The sequence below is a fragment of the Eubalaena glacialis genome, chromosome 9, assembly GCF_028564815.1.
Source record: "Eubalaena glacialis isolate mEubGla1 chromosome 9, mEubGla1.1.hap2.+ XY, whole genome shotgun sequence".
Lineage (NCBI taxonomy): Eukaryota > Metazoa > Chordata > Mammalia > Artiodactyla > Balaenidae > Eubalaena > Eubalaena glacialis.
Genome location: NC_083724.1, coordinates 125,984,214 through 126,007,898, shown reverse-complemented (window position 1 = coordinate 126,007,898; position 23,685 = coordinate 125,984,214).

The window sequence follows — 23,685 nt, the reverse complement described above, 5'->3', positions numbered from 1 at the left end:
GAGACAAATGGAGCTCAGGGGCACTGCAATTCACAAACGTGCAGAGTTATAAATGAGAACTCTCGTCCACAAATATATTGAGGGAAGGCAACGAAGAGGATTTGAAAGCAAGGCAGATTTGCAGGAAACAGATTTCAGGAGGTAGATTCGACTCGCCTTTAAAGCACATGAAAAGCGGCAAAACGTTGACAATGATGCCCTTGGCCAAAAAGGGCGTATGCGTTTTTTCCTGAATATATTCAGGAAAAAACGCATACGCCCTTTTTGGCCAACCAAGCAAGCCGGAAGGGCAAATCAGCGCTACAAAGCAGTCTTGCTTGCCCTCGGTCAAAAGGGCCATGCTGAAAAAAGTGTAAAAACCAGAAAAGCAGGACAGGCCATGGAGACATGGGAGCCTTGCTACGCTGATGGGCGGGATGTAAATTGCCAACAGGCACTCTGGAGAAGTGTACGGTGTGTCCTGAAACAAGTAATAAACACAGCTTAGAGAGCATAGGGCACTTCCACTCATGGGCGTATAAATTGGGAAAACTAAAAATCAACAAGACACAGGCACCCCAAACTTTACGGCTGCTCTGTTTCCAAGAACCTCCACTTCGGTACACCTTCAATATCCCAGGAAAGAGAAAAATGGATAAACAAATGGTGGTACTTGGCACAATGGAATATCACTCAGCCATGAAATCAATGTCATAAGGCTAGTTAGCAGCAAGATGAGTGGATTTAGCGACGATGATTCTAAGTGAAATAAGTCACACAGAAAAAGACACTTATCCTAAGATATCGCTTATAGAGGGAATGTCAAAATCGCTACACTTGAACTGAATTACAAAACAGAACAGAGGCACACCTTTAGAAGACACACTATGGCTGCTTAACGGGAAAGGTGAGGTGGGGTGATGCATAAAACAAGGGTTTGAAATTAGCTCAGAGACCGCTCCATAAGCCAAATATGTAATAGACAAGGCCTACTCCCTGCTCAGTGAACTGGACTCAACACCCCCTAGTCACCGCACAAGAATATATCTGACTAGTAAGAATCTGAAAACCTATGTATCGATATCTCTCTGCAAGTGAATCAAGAGGGTGTAAAGCGGCATAAACACAGCAGGGAAAAGCAGCAAAGCCCCATTCTAAACATAAATTACTTAAAAAAACCCACAAAACAAAGACAGTGAAAGAGAGAGAAATTCTTACAAAATCAGTTCAGGGGCTCTGATGCCACCTGGTTCGACCATATCTAGACCCACAGCTGGATGAGACATAAGGCTGGACACTCTTGGGGCTGAGAGGATTGGTGAGGTTGGGTGAGCAAACGCAGATACTTTAAAGTAATACCGCGGGGTACCCACCCCATGGGTCTCAAATCTCCAGGTACAAGGGCATCTTCCTACATCAAAACATGCATGGGAAACCCAGAGGTTTGTATGCCGTGAGATCGGGAAAGGCTTCTAAAACGCACCTCATTTCTCCTCTCCTTGTGCTCGGGTTCACCATTCTAGCCGCTTGACTAAACATCTCCCTACTTGGAGAATCAGCACCTTTAACCTCCTGTTTCGTACAGGTTGCAATTTGTCCTGAGGATGAACGGGAAGACGGGGAACCAACGAGAGACTAGCCCTAGGTGTTGGGACAGGCACAGGTCACTCCATTTTCCCATCAGGAAGAAGAATGAACCACAGGCTCAGCCTGCCCCCCAGAACCAAAATAGGGCCTGAAACAATCCTGCGCTTTTGCGGCCAGCTCCCAAAAAAGCGAGTAGACAAATGGAGCTCAGGGGCACTGCAATTCACAAACGTGCAGAGTTATAAATGAGAACTCTCGTCCACAAATATATTGAGGGAAGGCAACGAAGAGGATTTGAAAGCAAGGCAGATTTGCAGGAAACAGATTTCAGGAGGTAGATTCGACTCGCCTTTAAAGCACATGAAAAGCGGCAAAACGTTGACAATGATGCCCTTGGCAAAAAGGGCGTATGCGTTTTTTCCTGAATATATTCAGGAAAAAACGCATACGCCCTTTTTGGCCAACCAAGCAAGCCGGAAGGGCAAATCAGCGCTACAAAGAAGTCTTGCTTGCCCTCGGTCAAAAGGGCCATGCTGAAAAAAGTGTAAAAACCAGAAAAGCAGGACAGGCCATGGAGACATGGGAGCCTTGCTACGCTGATGGGCGGGATGTAAATTGCCAACAGGCACTCTGGAGAAGTGTACGGTGTGTCCTGAAACAAGTAATAAACACAGCTTAGAGAGCATAGGGCACTTCCACTCATGGGCGTATAAATTGGGAAAACTAAAACTCAACAAGACACAGGCACCCCAAACTTTACGGCTGCTCTGTTTCCAAGAACCTCCACTTCGGTACACCTTCAATATCCCAGGAAAGAGAAAAATGGATAAACAAATGGTGGTACTTGGCACAATGGAATATCACTCAGCCATGAAATCAATGTCATAAGGCTAGTTAGCAGCATGATGAGTGGATTTAGCGACGATGATTCTAAGTGAAATAAGTCACACAGAAAAAGACACTTATCCTAAGATATCGCTTATAGAGGGAATGTCAAAATCGCTACACTTGAACTGAATTACAAAACAGAACAGAGTCACACCTTTAGAAGACACACTATGGCTGCTTAACGGGAAAGGTGAGGTGGGGTGATGCATAAAACAAGGGTTTGAAATTAGCTCAGAGACCGCTCCATAAGCCAAATATGTAATAGACAAGGCCTACTCCCTGCTCAGTGAACTGGACTCAACACCCCCTAGTCACCGCACAAGAATATATCTGACTAGTAAGAATCTGAAAACCTATGTATCGATATCTCTCTGCAAGTGAATCAAGAGGGTGTAAAGCGGCATAAACACAGCAGGGAAAAGCAGCAAAGCCCCATTCTAAACATAAATTACTTTAAAAATCCCACAAAACAAAGACAGTGAAAGAGAGAGAAATTCTTACAAAATCAGTTCAGGGGCTCTGATGCCACCTGGTTCGACCATATCTAGACCCACAGCTGGATGAGACATAAGGCTGGACACTCTTGGGGCTGAGAGGATTGGTGAGGTTGGGTGAGCAAACGCAGATACTTTAAAGTAACTCCACGGGGTACCCACCCCATGGGTCTCAAATCTCCAGGTACAAGGGAATCTTCCTACATCAAAACATGCATGGGAAACCCAGAAGATGGTATGCCATGAGATCGGGAAAGGTTTCTAAAACGCACCTCATTTCTCCTCTCCTTGTGCTCGGGTTCGCCATTCCAGCCACTTGACTAACCATCTCCCTACTTGGAGAATCAGCACCTTTAACCTCCTGTTTCGTACAGGTTGTAATTTGTCCTGAGGATGAACGGGAAGACGGGGAACCAACGAGAGACAAACCCTAGGTGTTGGGACAGGCACAGGTCACTCCATTTTCCCATCAGGAAGAAGAATGAACCACAGGCTCCGCCTGCCCCCTGGAAGCCGAATAGGGCCTGAAACAATCCTGCGCTTTTGCGGCCAGCTCCCAAAAAAGCGAGTAGACAAATGGAGCTCAGGGGCACTGCAATTCACAAACGTGCAGAGTTATAAATGAGAACTCTCGTCCACAAATATATTGAGGGAAGGCAACGAAGAGGATTTGAAAGCAAGGCAGATTTGCAGGAAACAGATTTCAGGAGGTAGATTCGACTCGCCTTTAAAGCACATGAAAAGTGGCAAAACGTTGACAATGATGCCCTTGGCCAAAAAGGGCGTATGCGTTTTTTCCTGAATATATTCAGGAAAAAACGCATACGCCCTTTTTGGCCAACCAAGCAAGCCGGAAGGGCAAATCAGCGCTACAAAGAAGTCTTGCTTGCCCTCGGTCAAAAGGGCCATGCTGAAAAAAGTGTAAAAACCAGAAAAGCAGGACAGGCCATGGAGACATGGGAGCCTTGCTACGCTGATGGGCGGGATGTAAATTGCCAACAGGCACTCTGGAGAAGTGTACGGTGTGTCCTGAAACAAGTAATAAATACAGCTTAGAGAGCATAGGGCACTTCCACTCATGGGCGTATAAATTGGGAAAACTAAAAATCAACAAGACACAGGCACCCCAAACTTTACGGCTGCTCTGTTTCCAAAAACCTCCGCTTCGGTACACCTTCAATATCCCAGGAAAGAGAAAAATGGATAAACAAATGGTGGTACTTGGCACAATGGAATATCACTCAGCCATGAAATCAATGTCATAAGGCTAGTTAGCAGCATGATGAGTGGATTTAGCGACGATGATTCTAAGTGAAATAAGTCACACAGAAAAAGACACTTATCCTAAGATATCGCTTATACAGGGAATGTCAAAATCGCTACACTTGAACTGAATTACAAAACAGAACAGAGTCACACCTTTAGAAGACACACTATGGCTGCTTAACGGGAAAGGTGAGGTGGGGTGATGCATAAAACAAGGGTATGAAATTAGCTCAGAGACCGCTCCATAAGCCAAATATGTAATAGACAAGGCCTACTCCCTGCTCAGTGAACTGGACTCAACACCCCCTAGTCACCGCACAAGAATATATCTGACTAGTAAGAATCTGAAAACCTATGTATCGATATCTCTCTGCAAGTGAATCAAGAGGGTGTAAAGCGGCATAAACACAGCAGGGAAAAGCAGCAAAGCCCCATTCTAAACATAAATTACTTAAAAAAACCCACAAAACAAAGACAGTGAAAGAGAGAGAAATTCTTACAAAATCAGTTCAGGGGCTCTGATGCCACCTGGTTCGACCATATCTAGACCCACAGCTGGATGAGACATAAGGCTGGACACTCTTGGGGCTGAGAGGATTGGTGAGGTTGGGTGAGCAAACGCAGATACTTTAAAGTAATACCGCGGGGTACCCACCCCATGGGTCTCAAATCTCCAGGTACAAGGGCATCTTCCTACATCAAAACATGCATGGGAAACCCAGAGGTTTGTATGCCGTGAGATCGGGAAAGGCTTCTAAAACGCACCTCATTTCTCCTCTCCTTGTGCTCGGGTTCACCATTCTAGCCGCTTGACTAAACATCTCCCTACTTGGAGAATCAGCACCTTTAACCTCCTGTTTCGTACAGGTTGCAATTTGTCCTGAGGATGAACGGGAAGACGGGGAACCAACGAGAGACTAGCCCTAGGTGTTGGGACAGGCACAGGTCACTCCATTTTCCCATCAGGAAGAAGAATGAACCACAGGCTCAGCCTGCCCCCCAGAACCAAAATAGGGCCTGAAACAATCCTGCGCTTTTGCGGCCACCTCCCAAAAAAGCGAGTAGACAAATGGAGCTCAGGGGCACTGCAATTCACAAACGTGCAGAGTTATAAATGAGAACTCTCGTCCACAAATATATTGAGGGAAGGCAACGAAGAGGATTTGAAAGCAAGGCAGATTTGCAGGAAACAGATTTCAGGAGGTAGATTCGACTCGCCTTTAAAGCACATGAAAAGCGGCAAAACGTTGACAATGATGCCATTGGCCAAAAAGGGCGTATGCGTTTTTTCCTGAATATATTCAGGAAAAAACGCATACGCCCTTTTTGGCCAACCAAGCAAGCCGGAAGTGCAAATCAACGCTACAAAGAAGTCTCGCTTGCCCTCGGTCAAAAGGGCCATGCTGAACAAAGTGTAAAAACCAGAAAAGCAGGACAGGCCATGGAGACATGGCAGCCTTACTACGCTGATGGGCGGGATGTAAATTGCCAACAGGCACTCTGGAGAACAGTACGGTGTGTCCTGAAACAAGTAATAAACACAGCGTAGAGAGCATAGGGCACTTCCACTCAAGGGCGTATAAATTGGGAAAACTAAAAATCAACAAGACACAGGCACCCCAAACTTTACGGCTGCTCTGTTTCCAAGAACCTCCACTTCGGTACACCTTCAATATCCCAGGAAAGAGAAAAATGGATAAACAAATGGTGGTACTTGGCACAATGGAATATCACTCAGCCATGAAATCAATGTCATAAGGCTAGTTAGCAGCATGATGAGTGGATTTAGCGACGATGATTCTAAGTGAAATAAGTCACACAGAAAAAGACACTTATCCTAAGATATCGCTTATAGAGGGAATGTCAAAATCGCTACACTTGAACTGAATTACAAAACAGAACAGAGTCACACCTTTAGAAGACACACTATGGCTGCTTAACGGGAAAGGTGAGGTGGGGTGATGCATAAAACAAGGGTTTGAAATTAGCTCAGAGACCGCTCCATAAGCCAAATATGTAATAGACAAGGCCTACTCCCTGCTCAGTGAACTGGACTCAACACCCCCTAGTCACCGCACAAGAATATATCTGACTAGTAAGAATCTGAAAACCTATGTATCGATATCTCTCTGCAAGTGAATCAAGAGGGTGTAAAGCGGCATAAACACAGCAGGGAAAAGCAGCAAAGCCCCATTCTAAACATAAATTACTTAAAAAAACCCACAAAACAAAGACAGTGAAAGAGAGAGAAATTCTTACAAAATCAGTTCAGGGGCTCTGATGCCACCTGGTTCGACCATATCTAGACCCACAGCTGGATGAGACATAAGGCTGGACACTCTTGGGGCTGAGAGGATTGGTGAGGTTGGGTGAACAAACGCAGATACTTTAAAGTAACTCCACGGTGTACCCACCCCATGGGTCTCAAATCTCCAGGTACAAGGGCATCTTCCTACATCAAAACATGCATGGGAAACCCAGAAGATGGTATGCCATGAGATCGGGAAAGGTTTCTAAAACGCACCTCATTTCTCCTCTCCTTGTGCTCGGGTTCGCCATTCCAGCCACTTGACTAACCATCTCCCTACTTGGAGAATCAGCACCTTTAACCTCCTGTTTCGTACAGGTTGTAATTTGTCCTGAGGATGAACGGGAAGACGGGGAACCAACGAGAGACAAACCCTAGGTGTTGGGACAGACACAGGTCACTCCATTTTCCCATCAGGAAGAAGAATGAACCACAGGCTCCGCCTGCCCCCTGGAAGCCGAATAGGGCCTGAAACAATCCTGCGCTTTTGCGGCCAGCTCCCAAAAAAGCGAGGAGACAAATGGAGCTCAGGGGCACTGCAATTCACAAACGTGCAGAGTTATAAATGAGAACTCTCGTCCACAAATATATTGAGGGAAGGCAACGAAGAGGATTTGAAAGCAAGGCAGATTTGCAGGAAACAGATTTCAGGAGGTAGATTCGACTCGCCTTTAAAGCACATGAAAAGCGGCAAAACGTTGACAATGATGCCCTTGGCCAAAAAGGGCGTATGCGTTTTTTCCTGAATATATTCAGGAAAAAACGCATACGCCCTTTTTGGCCAACCAAGCAAGCCGGAAGGGCAAATCAGCGCTACAAAGCAGTCTTGCTTGCCCTCGGTCAAAAGGGCCATGCTGAAAAAAGTGTAAAAACCAGAAAAGCAGGACAGGCCATGGAGACATGGGAGCCTTGCTACGCTGATGGGCGGGATGTAAATTGCCAACAGGCACTCTGGAGAAGTGTACGGTGTGTCCTGAAACAAGTAATAAACACAGCTTAGAGAGCATAGGGCACTTCCACTCATGGGCGTATAAATTGGGAAAACTAAAAATCAACAAGACACAGGCACCCCAAACTTTACGGCTGCTCTGTTTCCAAGAACCTCCACTTCGGTACACCTTCAATATCCCAGGAAAGAGAAAAATGGATAAACAAATGGTGGTACTTGGCACAATGGAATATCACTCAGCCATGAAATCAATGTCATAAGGCTAGTTAGCAGCAAGATGAGTGGATTTAGCGACGATGATTCTAAGTGAAATAAGTCACACAGAAAAAGACACTTATCCTAAGATATCGCTTATAGAGGGAATGTCAAAATCGCTACACTTGAACTGAATTACAAAACAGAACAGAGGCACACCTTTAGAAGACACACTATGGCTGCTTAACGGGAAAGGTGAGGTGGGGTGATGCATAAAACAAGGGTTTGAAATTAGCTCAGAGACCGCTCCATAAGCCAAATATGTAATAGACAAGGCCTACTCCCTGCTCAGTGAACTGGACTCAACACCCCCTAGTCACCGCACAAGAATATATCTGACTAGTAAGAATCTGAAAACCTATGTATCGATATCTCTCTGCAAGTGAATCAAGAGGGTGTAAAGCGGCATAAACACAGCAGGGAAAAGCAGCAAAGCCCCATTCTAAACATAAATTACTTAAAAAAACCCACAAAACAAAGACAGTGAAAGAGAGAGAAATTCTTACAAAATCAGTTCAGGGGCTCTGATGCCACCTGGTTCGACCATATCTAGACCCACAGCTGGATGAGACATAAGGCTGGACACTCTTGGGGCTGAGAGGATTGGTGAGGTTGGGTGAGCAAACGCAGATACTTTAAAGTAATACCGCGGGGTACCCACCCCATGGGTCTCAAATCTCCAGGTACAAGGGCATCTTCCTACATCAAAACATGCATGGGAAACCCAGAGGTTTGTATGCCGTGAGATCGGGAAAGGCTTCTAAAACGCACCTCATTTCTCCTCTCCTTGTGCTCGGGTTCACCATTCTAGCCGCTTGACTAAACATCTCCCTACTTGGAGAATCAGCACCTTTAACCTCCTGTTTCGTACAGGTTGCAATTTGTCCTGAGGATGAACGGGAAGACGGGGAACCAACGAGAGACTAGCCCTAGGTGTTGGGACAGGCACAGGTCACTCCATTTTCCCATCAGGAAGAAGAATGAACCACAGGCTCAGCCTGCCCCCCAGAACCAAAATAGGGCCTGAAACAATCCTGCGCTTTTGCGGCCAGCTCCCAAAAAAGCGAGTAGACAAATGGAGCTCAGGGGCACTGCAATTCACAAACGTGCAGAGTTATAAATGAGAACTCTCGTCCACAAATATATTGAGGGAAGGCAACGAAGAGGATTTGAAAGCAAGGCAGATTTGCAGGAAACAGATTTCAGGAGGTAGATTCGACTCGCCTTTAAAGCACATGAAAAGCGGCAAAACGTTGACAATGATGCCCTTGGCCAAAAAGGGCGTATGCGTTTTTTCCTGAATATATTCAGGAAAAAACGCATACGCCCTTTTTGGCCAACCAAGAAAGCCGGAAGGGCAAATCAGCGCTACAAAGAAGTCTTGCTTGCCCTCGGTCAAAAGGGCAATGCTGAAAAAAGTGTAAAAACCAGAAAAGCAGGACAGGCCATGGAGACATGGGAGCCTTGCTACGCTGATGGGCGGGATGTAAATTGCCAACAGGCACTCTGGAGAAGTGTACGGTGTGTCCTGAAACAAGTAATAAACACAGCTTAGAGAGCATAGGGCACTTCCACTCATGGGCGTATAAATTGGGAAAACTAAAACTCAACAAGACACAGGCACCCCAAACTTTACGGCTGCTCTGTTTCCAAGAACCTCCACTTCGGTACACCTTCAATATCCCAGGAAAGAGAAAAATGGATAAACAAATGGTGGTACTTGGCACAATGGAATATCACTCAGCCATGAAATCAATGTCATAAGGCTAGTTAGCAGCATGATGAGTGGATTTAGCGACGATGATTCTAAGTGAAATAAGTCACACAGAAAAAGACACTTATCCTAAGATATCGCTTATAGAGGGAATGTCAAAATCGCTACACTTGAACTGAATTACAAAACAGAACAGAGTCACACCTTTAGAAGACACACTATGGCTGCTTAACGGGAAAGGTGAGGTGGGGTGATGCATAAAACAAGGGTTTGAAATTAGCTCAGAGACCGCTCCATAAGCCAAATATGTAATAGACAAGGCCTACTCCCTGCTCAGTGAACTGGACTCAACACCCCCTAGTCACCGCACAAGAATATATCTGACTAGTAAGAATCTGAAAACCTATGTATCGATAACTCTCTGCAAGTGAATCAAGAGGGTGTAAAGCGGCATAAACACAGCAGGGAAAAGCAGCAAAGCCCCATTCTAAACATAAATTACTTTAAAAATCCCACAAAACAAAGACAGTGAAAGAGAGAGAAATTCTTACAAAATCAGTTCAGGGACTCTGATGCCACCTGGTTCGACCATATCTAGACCCACAGCTGGATGAGACATAAGGCTGGACACTCTTGGGGCTGAGAGGATTGGTGAGGTTGGGTGAGCAAACGCAGATACTTTAAAGTAACTCCACGGGGTACCCACCCCATGGGTCTCAAATCTCCAGGTACAAGGGCATCTTCCTACATCAAAACATGCATGGGAAACCCAGAAGATGGTATGCCATGAGATCGGGAAAGGTTTCTAAAACGCACCTCATTTCTCCTCTCCTTGTGCTCGGGTTCGCCATTCCAGCCGCTTGACTAACCATCTCCCTACTTGGAGAATCAGCACCTTTAACCTCCTGTTTCGACCAGGTTGCAGTTTGTCCTGAAGATGAACGGGAAGACGGGGAACCAACGAGAGACAAACCCTAGGTGTTGGGACAGACACAGGTCACTCCATTTTCCCATCAGGAAGAAGAATGAACCACAGGCTCCGCCTGCCCCCTGGAAGCCGAATAGGGCCTGAAGCAATCCTGCGCTTTTGCGGCCAGCTCCCAAAAAAGCGAGGAGACAAATGGAGCTCAGGGGCACTGCAATTCACAAACGTGCAGAGTTATAAATGAGAACTCTCGTCCACAAATATATTGAGGGAAGGCAACGAAGAGGATTTGAAAGCAAGGCAGATTTGCAGGAAACAGATTTCAGGAGGTAGATTCGACTCGCCTTTAAAGCACATGAAAAGCGGCAAAACGTTGACAATGATGCCCTTGGCCAAAAAGGGCGTATGCGTTTTTTCCTGAATATATTCAGGAAAAAACGCATACGCCCTTTTTGGCCAACCAAGAAAGCCGGAAGGGCAAATCAGCGCTACAAAGAAGTCTTGCTTGCCCTCGGTCAAAAGGGCCATGCTGAAAAAAGTGTAAAAACCAGAAAAGCAGGACAGGCCATGGAGACATGGGAGCCTTGCTACGCTGATGGGCGGGATGTAAATTGCCAACAGGCACTCTGGAGAAGTGTACGGTGTGTCCTGAAACAAGTAATAAACACAGCTTAGAGAGCATAGGGCACTTCCACTCATGGGCGTATAAATTGGGAAAACTGAAAATCAACAAGACACAGGCACCCCAAACTTTACGGCTGCTCTGTTTCCAAGAACCTCCACTTCGGTACACCTTCAATATCCCAGGAAAGAGAAAAATGGATAAACAAATGGTGGTACTTGGCACAATGGAATATCACTCAGCCATGAAATCAATGTCATAAGGCTAGTTAGCAGCATGATGAGTGGATTTAGCGACGATGATTCTAAGTGAAATAAGTCACACAGAAAAAGACACTTATCCTAAGATATCGCTTATAGAGGGAATGTCAAAATCGCTACACTTGAACTGAATTACAAAACAGAACAGAGTCACACCTTTAGAAGACACACTATGGCTGCTTAACGGGAAAGGTGAGGTGGGGTGATGCATAAAACAAGGGTTTGAAATTAGCTCAGAGACCGCTCCATAAGCCAAATATGTAATAGACAAGGCCTACTCCCTGCTCAGTGAACTGGACTCAACACCCCCTAGTCACCGCACAAGAATATATCTGACTAGTAAGAATCTGAAAACCTATGTATCGATATCTCTCTGCAAGTGAATCAAGAGGGTGTAAAGCGGCATAAACACAGCAGGGAAAAGCAGCAAAGCCCCATTCTAAACATAAATTACTTTAAAAATCCCACAAAACAAAGACAGTGAAAGAGAGAGAAATTCTTACAAAATCAGTTCAGGGACTCTGATGCCACCTGGTTCGACCATATCTAGACCCACAGCTGGATGAGACATAAGGCTGGACACTCTTGGGGCTGAGAGGATTGGTGAGGTTGGGTGAGCAAACGCAGATACTTTAAAGTAACTCCACGGGGTACCCACCCCATGGGTCTCAAATCTCCAGGTACAAGGGCATCTTCCTACATCAAAACATGCATGGGAAACCCAGAAGATGGTATGCCATGAGATCGGGAAAGGTTTCTAAAACGCACCTCATTTCTCCTCTCCTTGTGCTCGGGTTCGCCATTCCAGCCGCTTGACTAACCATCTCCCTACTTGGAGAATCAGCACCTTTAACCTCCTGTTTCGTACAGGTTGCAGTTTGTCCTGAAGATGAACGGGAAGACGGGGAACCAACGAGAGACAAACCCTAGGTGTTGGGACAGACACAGGTCACTCCATTTTCCCATCAGGAAGAAGAATGAACCACAGGCTCCGCCTGCCCCCTGGAAGCCGAATAGGGCCTGAAGCAATCCTGCGCTTTTGCGGCCAGCTCCCAAAAAAGCGAGGAGACAAATGGAGCTCAGGGGCACTGCAATTCACAAACGTGCAGAGTTATAAATGAGAACTCTCGTCCACAAATATATTGAGGGAAGGCAACGAAGAGGATTTGAAAGCAAGGCAGATTTGCAGGAAACAGATTTCAGGAGGTAGATTCGACTCGCCTTTAAAGCACATGAAAAGCGGCAAAACGTTGACAATGATGCCCTTGGCCAAAAAGGGCGTATGCGTTTTTTCCTGAATATATTCAGGAAAACACGCATACGCCCTTTTTGGCCAACCAAGAAAGCCGGAAGGGCAAATCAGCGCTACAAAGAAGTCTTGCTTGCCCTCGGTCAAAAGGGCCATGCTGAAAAAAGTGTAAAAACCAGAAAAGCAGGACAGGCCATGGAGACATGGGAGCCTTGCTACGCTGATGGGCGGGATGTAAATTGCCAACAGGCACTCTGGAGAAGTGTACGGTGTGTCCTGAAACAAGTAATAAACACAGCTTAGAGAGCATAGGGCACTTCCACTCATGGGCGTATAAATTGGGAAAACTAAAAATCAACAAGACACAGGCACCCCAAACTTTACGGCTGCTCTGTTTCCAAGAACCTCCACTTCGGTACACCTTCAATATCCCAGGAAAGAGAAAAATGGATAAACAAATGGTGGTACTTGGCACAATGGAATATCACTCAGCCATGAAATCAATGTCATAAGGCTAGTTAGCAGCATGATGAGTGGATTTAGCGACGATGATTCTAAGTGAAATAAGTCACACAGAAAAAGACACTTATCCTAAGATATCGCTTATAGAGGGAATGTCAAAATCGCTACACTTGAACTGAATTACAAAACAGAACAGAGTCACACCTTTAGAAGACACACTATGGCTGCTTAACGGGAAAGGTGAGGTGGGGTGATGCATAAAACAAGGGTTTGAAATTAGCTCAGAGACCGCTCCATAAGCCAAATATGTAATAGACAAGGCCTACTCCCTGCTCAGTGAACTGGACTCAACACCCCCTAGTCACCGCACAAGAATATATCTGACTAGTAAGAATCTGAAAACCTATGTATCGATATCTCTCTGCAAGTGAATCAAGAGGGTGTAAAGCGGCATAAACACAGCAGGGAAAAGCAGCAAAGCCCCATTCTAAACATAAATTACTTTAAAAATCCCACAAAACAAAGACAGTGAAAGAGAGAGAAATTCTTACAAAATCAGTTCAGGGACTCTGATGCCACCTGGTTCGACCATATCTAGACCCACAGCTGGATGAGACATAAGGCTGGACACTCTTGGGGCTGAGAGGATTGGTGAGGTTGGGTGAGCAAACGCAGATACTTTAAAGTAACTCCACGGGGTACCCACCCCATGGGTCTCAAATCTCCAGGTACAAGGGCATCTTCCTACATCAAAACATGCATGGGAAACCCAGAAGATGGTATGCCATGAGATCGGGAAAGGTTTCTAAAACGCACCTCATTTCTCCTCTCCTTGTGCTCGGGTTCGCCATTCCAGCCGCTTGACTAACCATCTCCCTACTTGGAGAATCAGCACCTTTAACCTCCTGTTTCGTACAGGTTGCAGTTTGTCCTGAAGATGAACGGGAAGACGGGGAACCAACGAGAGACTAGCCCTAGGTGTTGGGACAGGCATAGGTCACTCCATTTTCCCATCAGGAAGAAGAATGAACCACAGGCTCAGCCTGCCCCCCAGAACCAAAATAGGGCCTGAAGCAATCCTGCGCTTTTGCGGCCAGCTCCCAAAAAAGCGAGGAGACAAATGGAGCTCAGGGGCACTGCAATTCACAAACGTGCAGAGTTATAAATGAGAACTCTCGTCCACAAATATATTGAGGGAAGGCAACGAAGAGGATTTGAAAGCAAGGCAGATTTGCAGGAAACAGATTTCAGGAGGTAGATTCGACTCGCCTTTAAAGCACATGAAAAGTGGCAAAACGTTGACAATGATGCCCTTGGCCAAAAAGGGCGTATGCGTTTTTTCCTGAATATATTCAGGAAAAAACGCATACGCCCTTTTTGGCCAACCAAGCAAGCCGGAAGGGCAAATCAGCGCTACAAAGAAGTCTTGCTTGCCCTCGGTCAAAAGGGCCATGCTGAAAAAAGTTTAAAAACCAGAAAAGCAGGACAGGCCATGGAGACATGGGAGCCTTGCTACGCTGATGGGCGGGATGTAAATTGCCAACAGGCACTCTGGAGAAGTGTACGGTGTGTCCTGAAACAAGTAATAAACACAGCTTAGAGAGCATAGGGCACTTCCACTCATGGGCGTATAAATTGGGAAAACTAAAAATCAACAAGACACAGGCACCCCAAACTTTACGGCTGCTCTATTTCCAAGAACCTCCGCTTCGGTACACCTTCAATATCCCAGGAAAGAGAAAAATGGATAAACAAATGGTGGTACTTGGCACAATGGAATATCACTCAGCCATGAAATCAATGTCATAAGGCTAGTTAGCAGCATGATGAGTGGATTTAGCGACGATGATTCTAAGTGAAATAAGTCACACAGAAAAAGACACTTATCCTAAGATATCGCTTATAGAGGGAATGTCAAAATCGCTACACTTGAACTGAATTACAAAACAGAACAGAGTCACACCTTTAGAAGACACACTATGGCTGCTTAACGGGAAAGGTGAGGTGGGGTGATGCATAAAACAAGGGTTTGAAATTAGCTCAGAGACCGCTCCATAAGCCAAATATGTAATAGACAAGGCCTACTCCCTGCTCAGTGAACTGGACTCAACACCCCCTAGTCACCGCACAAGAATATATCTGACTAGTAAGAATCTGAAAACCTATGTATCGATATCTCTCTGCAAGTGAATCAAGAGGGTGTAAAGCGGCATAAACACAGCAGGGAAAAGCAGCAAAGCCCCATTCTAAACATAAATTACTTAAAAAAACCCACAAAACAAAGACAGTGAAAGAGAGAGAAATTCTTACAAAATCAGTTCAGGGGCTCTGATGCCACCTGGTTTGACCATATCTAGACCCACAGCTGGATGAGACATAAGGCTGGACACTCTTGGGGCTGAGAGGATTGGTGAGGTTGGGTGAGCAAACGCAGATACTTTAAAGTAATACCGCGGGGTACCCAACCCATGGGTCTCAAATCTCCAGGTACAAGGGCATCTTCCTACATCAAAACATGCATGGGAAACCCAGAGGTTTGTATGCCGTGAGATCGGGAAAGGCTTCTAAAACGCACCTCATTTCTCCTCTCCTTGTGCTCGGGTTCACCATTCTAGCCGCTTGACTAAACATCTCCCTACTTGGAGAATCAGCACCTTTAACCTCCTGTTTCGTACAGGTTGCAATTTGTCCTGAGGATGAACGGGAAGACGGGGAACCAACGAGAGACTAGCCCTAGGTGTTGGGACAGGCACAGGTCACTCCATTTTCCCATCAGGAAGAAGAATGAACCACAGGCTCAGCCTGCCCCCCAGAACCAAAATAGGGCCTGAAACAATCCTGCGCTTTTGCGGCCAGCTCCCAAAAAAGCGAGGAGACAAATGGAGCTCAGGGGCACTGCAATTCACAAACGTGCAGAGTTATAAATGAGAACTCTCGTCCACAAATATATTGAGGGAAGGCAACGAAGAGGATTTGAAAGCAAGGCAGATTTGCAGGAAACAGATTTCAGGAGGTAGATTCGACTCGCCTTTAAAGCACATGAAAAGCGGCAAAACGTTGACAATGATGCCCTTGGCCAAAAAGGGCGTATGCGTTTTTTCCTGAATATATTCAGGAAAAAACGCATACGCCCTTTTTGGCCAACCAAGCAAGCCAGAAGGGCAAATCAGCGCTACAAAGAAGTCTCGCTTGCCCTCGGTCAAAAGGGCCATGCTGAACAAAGTGTAAAAACCAGAAAAGCAGGACAGGCCATGGAGACAGGGGAGCCTTGCTACGCTGATGGGCGGGATGTAAATTGCCAACAGGCACTCTGGAGAAGAGTACGGTGTGTCCTGAAACAAGTAATAAACACAGCGTTGAGAGCATAGGGCACTTCCACTCATGGGCGTATAAATTGGGAAAACTAAAAATCAACAAGACACAGGCACCCTAAAGTTTACGGCTGCTCTGTTGCCAAGAACCTCCGCTTCGGTACACCTTCAATATCCCAGGAAAGAGAAAAATGGATAAAGAAATGGTGGTACTTGGCACAATGGAATATCACTCAGCCATGAAATCAATGTCATAAGGCTAGTTAGCAGCATGATGAGTGGATTTAGGTACGATGATTCTAAGTGAAATAAGTCACACAGTAAAAGGCCCTTCTCCTAAGATATCGCTTATTGAGGGAATGTCAAAATCGTTACACTTGAACTGAATTACAAAACAGAACAGAGGCACACCTTTAGAAGACACACTATGGCTGCTTAACGGGAAAGGTGAGGTGGGGTGATGCATAAAACAAGGGTTTGAAATTAGCTCAGAGACCGCTCCATAAGCCAAATATGTAATAGACAAGGCCTACTCCCTGCTCAGTGTACTGGACTCAACACCCCCTAGTCACCGCACAAGAATATATCTGACTAGTATGAATCTGAAAACCTATGTATTGATATCTCTCTGCAAGTGAATCAAGAGGGTGTAAAGCGGCATAAACACAGCAGGGAAAAGCAGCCAAACCCCATTCTAAACATACATTACTTTAAAAAACCCACAAAGCAAAGACAGTGAAAGAGAGAGAAATTCTTACAAAATCCGTTCAGGGTCTCTGATGCAACCTGGATTGACCATATCTAGACCCACAGCTGGATGAGACATAAGGCTGGACACTCTTGGGGCTGAGAGGATTGGTGAGGTTGGGTGAGCAAATGCAGATACTTTAAAGTAATACCGCGGGGTACCCACCCCATGGGTCTCAAATCTCCAGGTACAAGGGAATCTTCCTACATCAAAACATGCATGGGAAACCCAGAAGATGGTATGCCGTGAGATCGGGAAAGGTTTCTAAAACGCAACTCATTTCTCCTCTCCTTTTGCTCGGGTTCGCCATTCCAGCCGCTTGACTAACCATCTCCCTACTTGGAGAATCAGCACCTTTAACCTCCTGTTTCGTCCAGGTTGCAATTTGTCCTGAGGATGAACGGGAAGACGGGGGACCAACGAGAGACTAGCCCTAGGTGTTGGGACAGGCACAGGTCACTCCATTTTCCCATCAGGAAGAAGAATGAACCACAGGCTCAGCCTGCCCCCCAGAACCAAAATAGGGCCTGAAGCAATCCTGCGCTTTTGCGGCCAGCTCCCAAGAAAGCGAGGAGACAAATGGAGCTCAGGGGCACTGCAATTCACAAACGTGCAGAGTTATAAATGAGAACTCTCGTGCACAAATATATTGAGGGAAGGCAACGAAGAGGATTTGAAAGCAAGGCAGATTTGCAGGAAACAGATTTCAGGAGGTAGATTCGACTCGCCTTTAAAGCACATGAAAAGCGGCAAAACGTTGACAATGATGCCCTTGGCCAAAAAGGGCGTATGCGTTTTTTCCTGAATATATTCAGGAAAAAACGCATACGCCCTTTTTGGCCAACCAAGCAAGCCGGAAGGGCAAATCAGCGCTACAAAGAAGTCTCGCTTGCCCTCGGTCAAAAGGGCCATGCTGAACAAAATGTAAAAACCAGAAAAGCAGGACAGGCCATGGAGACATGGGAGCCTTGCTACGCTGATGGGCGGGATGTAAATTGCCAACAGGCACTCTGGAGAAGAGTACGGTGTGTCCTGAAACAAGTAATAAACACAGCGTAGAGAGCATAGGGCACTTCCACTCATGGGCGTATAAATTGGGAAAACTAAAAGTCAACAAGACACAGGCACCCCAAACTTTACGGCTGCTCTGTTGCCAAGAACCTCCGCTTCGGTACACCTTCAATATCCCAGGAAAGAGAAAAATGGATAAAGAAATGGTGGTACTTGGCACAATGGAATATCACTCAGCCATGAAATCAATGACATAAGGCTAGTTAGCAACATGATGAGTGGATTTAGGTACGATGATTCTAAGTGAAATAAGTCACACAGAAAAAGGCCCTTATCCTAAGATATCGCTTCTAGAGGGAATGTCAAAATCGCTACACTTGAACTGAATTACAAAACAGAACAGAGTCACACCTTTAGAAGACACACTATGGCTGCTTAACGGGAAAGGTGAGGTGGGGTGATGCATAAAACAAGGGTTTGAAATTAGCTCAGACACCGCTCCATAAGCCAAATATGTAATAGACAAGGCCTACTCCCTGCTCAGTGTACTGGACTCAACACCCCCTAGTCACCGCACAAGAATATATCTGACTAGTATGAATCTGAAAACCTATGTATTGATATCTCTCTGCAAGTGAATCAAGAGGGTGTAAAGTGGCATAAACACAGCAGGGAAAAGCGGCCAAACCCCATTCTAAACATACATTACTTTAAAAAAGCCACAAAGCAAAGACAGTGAAAGAGAGAGAAATTCTTACAAAATCCGTTCAGGGTCTCTGATGCAACCTGGATTGACCATATCTAGACCCACAGCTGGATGAGACATAAGGCTGGACACTCTTGGGGCTGAGAGGATTGGTGAGGTTGGGTGAGCAAATGCAGATAATTTAAAGTAACACTGCGGGGAACACACCCCATGGGTCTCAAATCTCCAGGTACAAGGGAATCTTCCTACATCAAAACATGCATGGGAAACCCAGAAGATGGTATGCCGTGAGATCGCAAAAAGTTTCTAAAACGCACCTCATTTCTCCTCTCCTTGTGCTCGGGTCCGCCATCCAGCCGCTTGATTCACCATCTCCCTACTTGGAGAATCAGCACCTTTAACCTCCTGTTTCGTCCAGGTTGCAGTTTGTCCTGAGGATGAACGGGAAGACGGGGAACCAACGAGAGACTAGCCCTAGGTGTTGGGACAGGCACAGGTCACTCCATTTTCCCATCAGGAAGAAGAATGAACCACAGGCTCAGCCTGCCCCCCAAAACCAAAATAGGGCCTGAAGCAATCCTGCGCTTTTGCGGCCAGCTCCCAAAAAAGCGAGGAGACAAATGGAGCTCAGGGGCACTGCAATTCACAAACGTGCAGAGTTATAAATGAGATCTCTCGTCCACAAATATTTTGACGGAAGGCAACGAAGAGGATTTGAAAGCAAGGCAGATTTGCAGGAAACAGATTTCAGGAGGTAGATTCGACTCGCCTTTAAAGCACATGAAAAGCGGCAAAACGTTGACAATGATGCCCTTGGCCAAAAAGGGCGTATGCGTTTTTTCCTGAATATATTCAGGAAAAAACGCATACGCCCTTTTTGGCCAACCAAGCAAGCCGGAAGGGCAAATCAGCGCTACAAAGAAGTCTCGCTTGCCCTCGGTCAAAAGGGCCATGCTGAACAAACTGTAAAAACCAGAAAAGCAGGACAGGCCATGGAGACATGGGAGCCTTGCTACGCTGATGGGCGGGATGTAAATTGCCAACAGGCAATCTGGAGAAGAGTACGGTGTGTCCTGAAACAAGTAATAAACACAGCGTAGAGAGCATAGGGCACTTCCACTCATGGGCGTATAAATTGGGAAAACTAAAAATCAACAAGACACAGGCACCCTAAAGTTTACGGCTGCTCTGTTGCCAAGAACCTCCGCTTCGGTACACCTTCAATATCCCAGGAAAGAGAAAAATGGATAAAGAAATGGTGGTACTTGGCACAATGGAATATCACTCAGCCATGAAATCAATGTCATAAGGCTAGTTAGCAGCATGATGAGTGGATTTAGGTACGATGATTCTAAGTGAAATAAGTCACACAGAAAAAGACACTTATCCTAAGATATCGCTTATAGAGGGAATGTCAAAATCGCTACACTTGAACTGAATTACAAAACAGAACAGAGTCACACCTTTAGAAGACACACTATGGCTGCTTAACAGGAAAGGTGAGGTGGGGTGATGCATAAAACAAGGGTTTGAAATTAGCTCAGAGACCGCTCCATAACCCTAATATGTAATAGACAAGGCCTACTCCCTGCTCAGTGAACTGGACTCAACACACCCTAGTCACCACACAAGAATATATCTGACTAGTAAGAATCTGAAAACCTATGTATGGATATCTCTCTGCAAGTGAATCAAGAGGGTGTAAAGCGGCATCAACACAGCAGGGAAAAGCAGCCAAACCCGATTCTAAACATAAATTACTTAAAAAACCCACAAAAAAAGACAGTGAAAGAGAGAGAAATTCTTACAAAATCCGTTCAGGGTCTATGATGCAACCTGGATTGACCATATCTAGACCCACAGCTGGATGAGACATAAGGCTGGACACTCTTGGGGCTGAGAGGATTGGTGAGGTTGGGTGAGCAAACGCAGATATTTTAAAGTAACACTGCGGGGAACACACCCCATGGGTCTCAAATCTCCAGGTACAAGGGCATCTTCCTACATCAAAACATGCATGGGAAACCCAGAAGATGGTATGCCATGAGATCGGGAAAGGTTTCTAAAACGCACCTCATTTCTCCTCTCCTTGTGCTCGGGTTCACCATTCCAGCTGCTTGACTAACCATCTCCCTATTTGGAGAATGAGCACCTTTAACCTCCTGATTGTACAGGTTGCAATCTGTCCTGAGGATGAACGGGAAGACTTGGAACCAATGTGAGACGAGCCCTAGGTGTTGGGACAGGCATAGGTCACTCCATTTTCCCATCAGGAAGAAGAATGAACCACAGGCTCAGCCTGCCCCCCAGAACCAAAATAGGGCCTGAAGCAATCCTGCGCTTTTGCGGCCAGCTCCCAAAAAAGCGAGGAGACAAATGGAGCTCAGGGGCACTGCAATTCACAAACGTGCAGAGTTATAAATGAGAACTCTCGTCCACAAATATATTGAGGGAAGGCAACGAAGAGGATTTGAAAGCAAGGCAGATTTGCAGGAAACAGATTTCAGGAGGTAGATTCGACTCGCCTTTAAAGCACATGAAAAGCGGCAAAACGTTGACAATGATGCCCTTGGCCAAAAAGGGCGTATGCGTTTTTTCCTGAATATATTCAGGAAAAAACGCATACGCCCTTTTTGGCCAACCAAGCAAGCCAGAAGGGCAAATCAGCGCTACAAAGAAGTCTCGCTTGCCCTCGGTCAAAAGGGCCATGCTGAACAAAGTGTAAAAACCAGAAAAGCAGGACAGGCCATGGAGACAGGGGAGCCTTGCTACGCTGATGGGCGGGATGTAAATTGCCAACAGGCACTCTGGAGAAGAGTACGGTGTGTCCTGAAACAAGTAATAAACACAGCGTTGAGAGCATAGGGCACTTCCACTCATGGGCGTATAAATTGGGAAAACTAAAAATCAACAAGACACAGGCACCCTAAAGTTTACGGCTGCTCTGTTGCCAAGAACCTCCGCTTCGGTACACCTTCAATATCCCAGGAAAGAGAAAAATGGATAAAGAAATGGTGGTACTTGGCACAATGGAATATCACTCAGCCATGAAATCAATGTCATAAGGCTAGTTAGCAGCATGATGAGTGGATTTAGGTACGATGATTCTAAGTGAAATAAGTCACACAGTAAAAGGCCCTTCTCCTAAGATATCGCTTATTGAGGGAATGTCAAAATCGTTACACTTGAACTGAATTACAAAACAGAACAGAGGCACACCTTTAGAAGACACACTATGGCTGCTTAACGGGAAAGGTGAGGTGGGGTGATGCATAAAACAAGGGTTTGAAATTAGCTCAGAGACCGCTCCATAAGCCAAATATGTAATAGACAAGGCCTACTCCCTGCTCAGTGTACTGGACTCAACACCCCCTAGTCACCGCACAAGAATATATCTGACTAGTATGAATCTGAAAACCTATGTATTGATATCTCTCTGCAAGTGAATCAAGAGGGTGTAAAGCGGCATAAACACAGCAGGGAAAAGCAGCCAAACCCCATTCTAAACATACATTACTTTAAAAAACCCACAAAGCAAAGACAGTGAAAGAGAGAGAAATTCTTACAAAATCCGTTCAGGGTCTCTGATGCAACCTGGATTGACCATATCTAGACCCACAGCTGGATGAGACATAAGGCTGGACACTCTTGGGGCTGAGAGGATTGGTGAGGTTGGGTGAGCAAATGCAGATACTTTAAAGTAATACCGCGGGGTACCCACCCCATGGGTCTCAAATCTCCAGGTACAAGGGCATCTTCCTACATCAAAACATGCATGGGAAACCCAGAAGATGGTATGCCGTGAGATCGGGAAAGGTTTCTAAAACGCACCTCATTTCTCCTCTCCTTGTGCTCGGGTTCGCCATTCCAGCCGCTTGACTAACCATCTCTCTACTTGGAGAATCAGCACCTTTAACCTCCTGATTGTACAGGTTGCAATTTGTCCTGAGGATGAATGGGAAGACGCAGAACCAACGAGAGCGAGCCCTAGGTGTTGGGACAGGCATAGGTCACTCCATTTTCCCATCAGGAATAAGAATGAACCACAGGCTCAGCCTGCCCCCCAGAACTAAAATAGGGCCTGAAGCAATCCTGCGCTTTTGCGGCCAGCTCCCTAAAAAGCGAGGAGACAAATGGAGCTCAGGGGAACTGCAATTCACAAACGTGCAGAGTTATAAATGAGAACTCTCGTGCATAAATATATTGAGGGAAGGCAACGAAGAGGATTTGAAAGCAAGGTAGATTTGCAGGAAACAGATTTCAGGAGGTAGATTCGACTCGCCTTTAAAGCACATGAAAAGCGGCAAAACGTTGACAATGATGCCCTTGGCCAAAAAGGGCGTATGCGTTTTTTCCTGAATATATTCAGGAAAAAACGCATACGCCCTTTTTGGCCAACCAAGCAAGCCGGAAGGGAAAATCAGCGCTACAAAGAAGTCTCGCTTGCCCTCGGTCAAAAGGGCCATGCTGAACAAAGTGTAAAAACCAGAAAAGCAGGACAGGCCATGGAGACATGGGAGCCTTGCTACGCTGATGGGCAGGATGTAAATTGCCAACAGGCACTCTGGAGAAGAGTACGGTGTGTCCTGAAACAAGTAATAAACACAGCGTTGAGAGCATAGGGCACTTCCACTCATGGGCATATAAATTGGGAAAACTAAAAATCAACAAGACACAGGCACCCTAAAGTTTACGGCTGCTCTGTTTCCAAGAACCTCCACTTCGGTACACCTTCAATATCCCAGGAAAGAGAAAAATGGATAAAGAAATGGTGGTACTTGGCACAATGGAATATCACTCAGCCATGAAATCAATGTCATAAGGCTAGTTAGCAGCATGATGAGTGGATTTAGGTACGATGATTCTAAGTGAAATAAGTCACACAGAAAAAGACACTTATCCTAAGATATCGCTTATAGAGGGAATGTCAAAATCGCTACACTTGAACTGA